This window comes from Bombina bombina, chromosome 1 (assembly GCF_027579735.1).
Source record: "Bombina bombina isolate aBomBom1 chromosome 1, aBomBom1.pri, whole genome shotgun sequence".
Lineage (NCBI taxonomy): Eukaryota > Metazoa > Chordata > Amphibia > Anura > Bombinatoridae > Bombina > Bombina bombina.
This window is the reverse complement of record NC_069499.1, coordinates 925,255,149-925,263,052: the sequence shown is the minus strand read 5'-3', so window position 1 is coordinate 925,263,052 and position 7,904 is coordinate 925,255,149.

Below are 7,904 nucleotides of genomic sequence, written 5' to 3'. Positions count from 1 at the left end.
CTATCAATAAATTAATTAAACACAATTCCTACAAATAAATACAATTAAATAAACTAGCTAAAGTACAAAAAATAAAAAAGAACTAAGTTACAGAAAATAAAAAAATATTTACAAACATAAGAAAAATATTACAACAATTTTAAACTAATTACACCTACTCTAAGCCCCCTAATAAAATAACAAAGCCCCCCAAAATAAAAAATTCCCTACCCTATTCTAAATTAAAAAAGTTACAAGCTCTTTTACCTTACCAGCCCTGAACAGGGCCCTTTGCAGGGCATGCCCCAAGGATTTCAGCTCTTTTGCCTGTAAAAAAAAACATACCATACCCCCCCCAACATTACAACCCACCACCCACATACCCCTAATCTAACCCAAACCCCCCTTAAATAAACCTAACACTAAGCCCCTGAAGATCTTCCTACCTTGTCTTCACCATCCAGGTATCACCGATCCGTCCTGGCTCCAAGATCTTCATCCAACCCAAGCGGGGGTTGGCGATCCATAATCCGGTCCAGAAGAGGCTCCAAAGTCTTCCTCCTATCCGGCAAGAAGAGGACATCCGGACCGGCAAACATCTTCTCCAAGCGGCATCTTCGATCTTCTTCCATCCGGAGCGAAGCGGCAGGATCCTGAAGACCTCCAGCGCGGAACATCCATCCGGACCGACGACTGAACGACGAATGACTGTTCCTTTAAGGGACGTCATCCAAGATGGCGTCCCTCGAATTCCGATTGGCTGATAGGATTCTATCAGCCAATCGGAATTAAGGTAGGAATTTTCTGATTGGCTGATGGAATCAGCCAATCAGAATCAAGTTCAATCCGATTGGCTGATCCAATCAGCCAATCAGATTGAGCTCGCATTCTATTGGCTGTTCCGATCAGCCAATAGAATGCGAGCTCAATCTGATTGGCTGATTGGATCGGCCAATCGGATTGAACTAGATTCTGATTGGCTGATTCCATCAGCCAATCAGAAAATTCCTACCTTAATTCCGATTGGCTGATAGAATCCTATCAGCCAATCGGAATTCGAGGGACGCCATCTTGGATGACGTCCCTTAAAGGAACAGTCATTCGTCGTTCAGTCGTCGGTCCGGATGGATGTTCCGCGCTGGAGGTCTTCAGGATCCTGCCGCTTCGCTCCGGATGGAAGAAGATCGAAGATGCCGCTTGGAGAAGATGTTTGCCGGTCCGGATGTCCTCTTCTTGCCGGATAGGAGGAAGACTTTGGAGCCTCTTCTGGACCGGATTATGGATCGCCAACCCCCGCTTGGGTTGGATGAAGATCTTGGAGCCAGGACGGATCGGTGATACCTGGATGGTGAAGACAAGGTAGGAAGATCTTCAGGGGCTTAGTGTTAGGTTTATTTAAGGGGGGTTTGGGTTAGATTAGGGGTATGTGGGTGGTGGGTTGTAATGTTGGGGGGGGGGTATTGTATGTTTTTTTTTACAGGCAAAAGAGCTGAAATTCTTGGGGCATGCCCCGCAAAGGGCCCTGTTCAGGGCTGGTAAGGTAAAAGAGCTTGTAACTTTTTTAATTTAGAATAGGGTAGGGAATTTTTTATTTTGGGGGGCTTTGTTATTTTATTAGGGGGCTTAGAGTAGGTGTAATTAGTTTAAAATTGTTGTAATATTTTTCTTATGTTTGTAAATATTTTTTTATTTTCTGTAACTTAGTTCTTTTTTATTTTTTGTACTTTAGCTAGTTTATTTAATTGTATTTATTTGTAGGAATTGTGTTTAATTAATTTATTGATAGTGTAGTGTTAGGTTAATTGTAGGTAATTGTAGGTAGTTTATTTAATTATTTTATTGATAGGGTAGTGTTAGGTTTAATTATAACTTAGGTTAGGATTTATTTTACAGGTAAATTTGTTATTATTTTAACTAGGTAACTATTAAATAGTTCTTAACTATTTAATAGCTATTGTACCTGGTTAAAATAATTACAAAGTTGCCTGTAAAATAAATATTAATCCTAAAATAGCTATAATATAATTATAATTTATATTGTAGCTATATTAGGATTTATTTTACAGGTAAGTATTTAGCTTTAAATAGGAATAATTTATTTAATAAGAGTTAATTTATTTCGTTAGATAAAAATTATATTTAACTTAGGGGGGTGTTAGTGTTAGGGTTAGACTTAGCTTTAGGGGTTAATACATTTATTAGAATAGCGGTGAGCTCCGGTCGGCAGATTAGGGGTTAATAATTGAAGTTAGGTGTCGGCGATGTTAGGGAGGGCAGATTAGGGGTTAATACTATTTATGATAGGGTTAGTGAGGCGGATTAGGGGTTAATACATTTATTATAGTAGCGCTCAGGTCCGCTCGGCAGATTAGGGGTTAATAAATGTAGGCAGGTGTCGGCGACGTTGAGGGGGGCAGATTAGGGGTTAATAAATATAATATAGGGGTCGGCGATGTTAGGGCAGCAGATTAGGGGTACATAGGGATAACGTAGGTGGCGGTGATTTGCGGTCGGAAGATTAGGGGTTAATTATTTTAAGTAGCTGGCGGCGACGTTGTGGGGGGCAAGTTAGGGGTTAATAAATGTAATACAGGGGTCGGCGGGGTTAGGGGCAGCAGATTAGGGGTACATAAGTATAACGTAGGTGGCGGTCGGCAGATTAGGGGTTAAAAATTTTAATCGAGTGGCGGCGGTGTGGGGGGACCTCGGTTTAGGGGTACATAGGTAGTTTATGGGTGTTAGTGTACTTTAGGGTACAGTAGTTAAGAGCTTTATAAACCGGCGTTAGCCAGAAAGCTCTTAACTCCTGCTATTTTCAGGCGGCTGGAATCTTGTCGTTAGAGCTCTAACGCTCACTTCAGAAACGACTCTAAATACCAGCGTTAGAAAGATCCCATTGAAAATATAGGCTACGCAAATGGCGTAGGGGGATCTGCGGTATGGAAAAGTCGCGGCTGAAAAGTGAGCGTTAGACCCTTTAATCACTGACTCCAAATACCAGTGGGCGGCCAAAACCAGCGTTAGGAGCCTCTAACGCTGGTTTTGACGGCTACCGCCGAACTCCAAATCTAGGCCTCAGTATGCTAAATTATGCAATTGTATAACCACAAGGAACTGAAAATTAACACAGTTTCAGAAACCACCTGTGTGATTGCCTGGGAACCAATGTTAAAAGACAGCATTCTGATACCTAGATCAGGATACATGCCTATATTTGGGCTTCCTCCAATGGAGATGCCGATCCGTCTGAAGAGATGTGAAAGATGCAAACATTCTTCAAAAGGGACTGATAATTCGCAAAGATTTGTTGAGTGGCTCATGCTGTGTGGCTACTAACACTGGAATATACAAGATGTTAAACATACATCTGGGGTTAGGATAATATAGAGAAAGCAAATGGCTCACAATAAAATTTTAAAACAACTATGTTATAGGCAAGTAAAATACGTTTCAGCATTATAAGAAAATATATATATATTTTTAATGGATATGTGACGGTCTTTTATATGATAATAAATATAAACGCATTGTATTAATAGATAATTGCTGCATGGGATATGTATATAGGAAATAAATTCAGAATTAGTATAGATTAAATGACCATTCTAATAATCCCATATTTGAAGTGCATATATCTAACATAAATTTTCTATTTTTCAGATGGATCGTAGAGAACACAATGCAGACAGAACTATTGGAAATATAAAAATAGGCTGTTATTTCTATAGAAATGCCAGGATACTGATAAAATTATAATGCATTTTAAGCTAATAATTAGCAGTATTAAATTGCCTTAAAATAATAAAATGTTAATAATATAAAACATGATGTTTCATATCAAAACAATCAGGAAATTGATCTGATGCTGCTTCACCTATAATTAATATTGGGAGAGATTAATACAAGAAATTATGGCAGTTATTACATAGTTTAAAGAAATATTTCACTGTCTAAAAATGTTGGTTAAATGAATTTGTATGTATTGTCATGCTGCATTGTTTTGTGCTGTCTGTTTGGAATGCTGCCACCCAGTGTTATGATGCGAGAATTGCAGCCATGAGATGATTGGTTGTTGCAGGGATGCATCTCCTTGGCAACACATTCCCAAATAAACCAATCCATGTTCAGTTGCAAAGAACCAATCCGAGACAAGGCTCCGTGGGCATTTCCAATACTCACTAATGACTGATAATAATCAAAAAAGGGCAGGGGTGAAATCAGATGATTTAAACCCCAGCATTGAGACTGATAAGGAGGTTGCTGGCTAATCCTGAAAGAATAACTACTGTGGTTATTATTAAAGCACACAACTACTGTTGGACTCCATATGCAATACCCCCAATTTTGAATTTCTGAGGTGAAATTGGATCTGTTGAGAAACATTGGAAACTGGATTGCTGTTTATTTGGTAATGTATACAAGGTTTTTGGTAAGATAAGTTATATGTATAGTCACTACAGTAAAATTACAATTGGAAGATTGGAAAGAACAAATTGGGCTTTTAAATTGTATTGCATAACCTTGAATAGCTCTTAGCCTGCCTATTTGTATGCAAGCATTTAAAGTAAACATTTACTATTGCTGTATGTAGCAGAGTTAAGGAAATAGTGCATATTTCAAGTTAGCCTTTCATAGCCTATGTATTGTTAAACTAATCCCAATCTTAAATTGTTTATCTATGCAAACATATAATAATAATTCAGAAGTGTATATTGTATTTTAAATTGGTAGTCACAGCCTATGTATTGTTGTTTAAATTTGTATCTGATTGGCTAAGTAACTCATCTGTGAAAGTTCTGATGTTTTAAATCAATATTGTAATAGAATTGTATTGCTTGGAAGCGAAAGGTTTTAGTATCATTGTAATATTTTAAATGCAGCTCTGAATGAAAGGTTGAAAGATACATTTTTCTGGCTTTGTAAGACGGATAGCATATCTTAATAGTTGGTTTTAACGCATATAAATTTATTTCATATTCCTTTTATTACAAATATATTTAAAAAATGTTCATGAATATTAACGAAATAAAAGAATTCAGATATTTATATTAATTTTGTTGTCTTAGTAGAAGTATATTGATTGTGGGTTCAGTCTAAAGAAAGATTGTTAAATATATCCCCTGCCATATACTCACACATTGTTTGGAGAATACTGCTAAGATTCTTATAAATATACTGACATATATACACATATTAATACATACATACAACCGCAATTCCAAAAAAGTTGGGACAGTATGGAAAATGCAAAAAAACAAACACAAAGAGTCATTTGAAAATACAATTTACCCTGTACTATACTGAAAACACATTATTAATACATTATTTGATGTTTTACTTTGTGAATTTAATGTATTTTTGAAAATATTCACTCATTTTAAATCTGATGACTGCAACACGTTCCAAAAAAGTTGGGACAAGGGCAATTTAGGATCAATAGGGCTGTGACAAGTTGAAATAAGAAGTTGATGTGAAACAGGTGAGGCAATTATGTAATTATAGTATATAAGGAGCCTCCAAAAAAGGCCTAGTCCTTTAAGAGCAAGGATGCGTCGAGGCTCGCCAATCTGCCAACAGAAACGTCTGCAAATAATCCAACACTATGAGAACAACATTCCCCAAAGACAAATAAGTAGGATTTTGTCATTTCACCTTCTACAGTGCACAATATAATTAAAAGATTTAAGGAATCCAGTCAAATTCTCGGTGCATAAAGGGTGAGGCTGAAAACCACTGCTGAAAGCCCATGATCTCCGATCCCTCAGACGTAACTGTCTCAAAATGAGTCTGTAATGGATATCCTGACATGGGCTCAGGAATACTTTGGTAAACCTTTGTCAGTCAACACCATTCGCTGCTGCATCCACAGATGCAAGTTAAGACTTTACTATGCAAAGCAGAAGCCATACAGAAACACTGTCCAGAAGTTCTGCCGACTTCTCTGGCTCGGTCTTATCTGAGATGGACAGTAGCACAGTGGAATCGTGTTTTGTAATCCGATGAGTCAGTATTTCAAATCGTTTTTGGAAAAAACAGCTGTCATGTTCTCCGGGCCAAAGAGGAAAAGGGACCATACAAGCTGTTTTCAGCGTCAGGTCCAAAAGCCAGCGTCTGTCATGGTATGGGGGTGTGTCAGTGCCCATGGCATGGGTAACTTGTAAATCTGTGAAGGCATCATTAATGCAGAAAGATATGTATATATTTTGGAGCAAGATATGCTGCCATCCAGATGTCGTATTTTCCACGAACGTCCCTGCATTTTCCAGCAGGACAACGCCAAACCACATTCTGCCCAGATTACAAGTGCATGGTTGCTTAAGCAGAGAGTGTGGGTGCTAGCATAGCCTGCCTGCAGTCCTGACCTGTCTCCGATTGAGAATGTGTGGCGCATTATGAATAAGTCAATGAAGGCCCCGTACAGTTGCGCACCTGAAGACACGCATAATGGATGAATGGAGGAATTTTGCTTGTTAAACTTGACCAACTGGTGTCTTCAGTGCCCAAACACTTTAATAAATGTTATTTAAAGAAAAGGTGATGTTACACAGTGGTAAACAGTCGACTGTCCCAACTTTTCTTGAGTGTGTTGCAGTCATCACATTTTAAATGAGTGTATATTTTCGAAAATACATTAAATTCACAAAGTAAAACATCAAATAATGTGTTAATAATGTGTTTTAAATATAGTACAGGGTGAATTGAATTTTTAGATGACTATTTTTGTTTTGTTTTTTGCATTTTCCATACTGTAACAACTTTTTCAGAATTGGGGTTGTATATAGACATATTATTTCCATACATATACATACAGTATTTAGAAATGTATATGTATGTATATCTTTAGATATATATATATATATATATATATATATATATATATATATATATATATATATATATATAATTATATATATCCTCTTTGTGTATCTGTACACCCAATTCCGGTGTGTCTTCAACCAGGGTGCAAAGTCAAATTATCAATAGTAATGTCAAGCAGGGACTGCACTCACTGTATTTAGATAAATTAGCTATTATTTATTAAGTGGTAACGTTTCGGGGTTCGCAGACCCCTTCCTCAGACCAGACAGTATGCAAGTGGTATCAGTGTAACTTAAATATGCAAAGCCCCACCCATCAGATAAAAAAAATGCGCCAACATTGTGTTGCCACGGCAACCCCACAGTTGCCCGGTTACTAGCATGAACAAACATAAAATTAACAGTGAATTCCCAAAACATAAATGTGCTCAGTGCAAGTATATACAGTATATAAATGCCATTCAACTTATCACAATTTATAATAAGCATCAATAAAAGTTTCTATAAGATAGTCCATATTGTATATTGTATTTCTGTAGTTATAATGTGAGGCAGACATATAATAAATTGTTCATGGTAAGAACAGAAACATAAATCCTAAAGCAAAAGATTCTCATAAATGGTCAATCCATTTGCATAAATTATATAGCAAATGTGTTATATAGGTTTCCACTATAGCAACAAATTTACAACAGGGCAAAATACATTATCATATGTTTGTTAGATTGGTTTTGGTTAAAATGGCTATATCAAAAATCGTTCAGAAAAAAACTGCTTCAGAGTAAATGCAATCAAATTGCTTGGTGTTACTTATGATAACCTTGCTTGAAAGTATTATTCTTACTTGTATTTAGGGATCATTCTGTGTTTGTGTATTCACAGTTCAATAAGCAGGTACGTCAAAACTATCCACTGCTAGGCAACAACAAAAAAACTATTCACAACAGTATAACCCGTATCTGGTTTGAGCGCAATTCTAAGTATGACGATGCGCCTGTTGTGGCCCGCCCCTTGCACATGGCTAATTTGCATATTTAGTGACATATCATGCCTATTGCGATCAGGTTCAAACAGTCTATGATGAGCGCTATTCATAAATAAAGTATC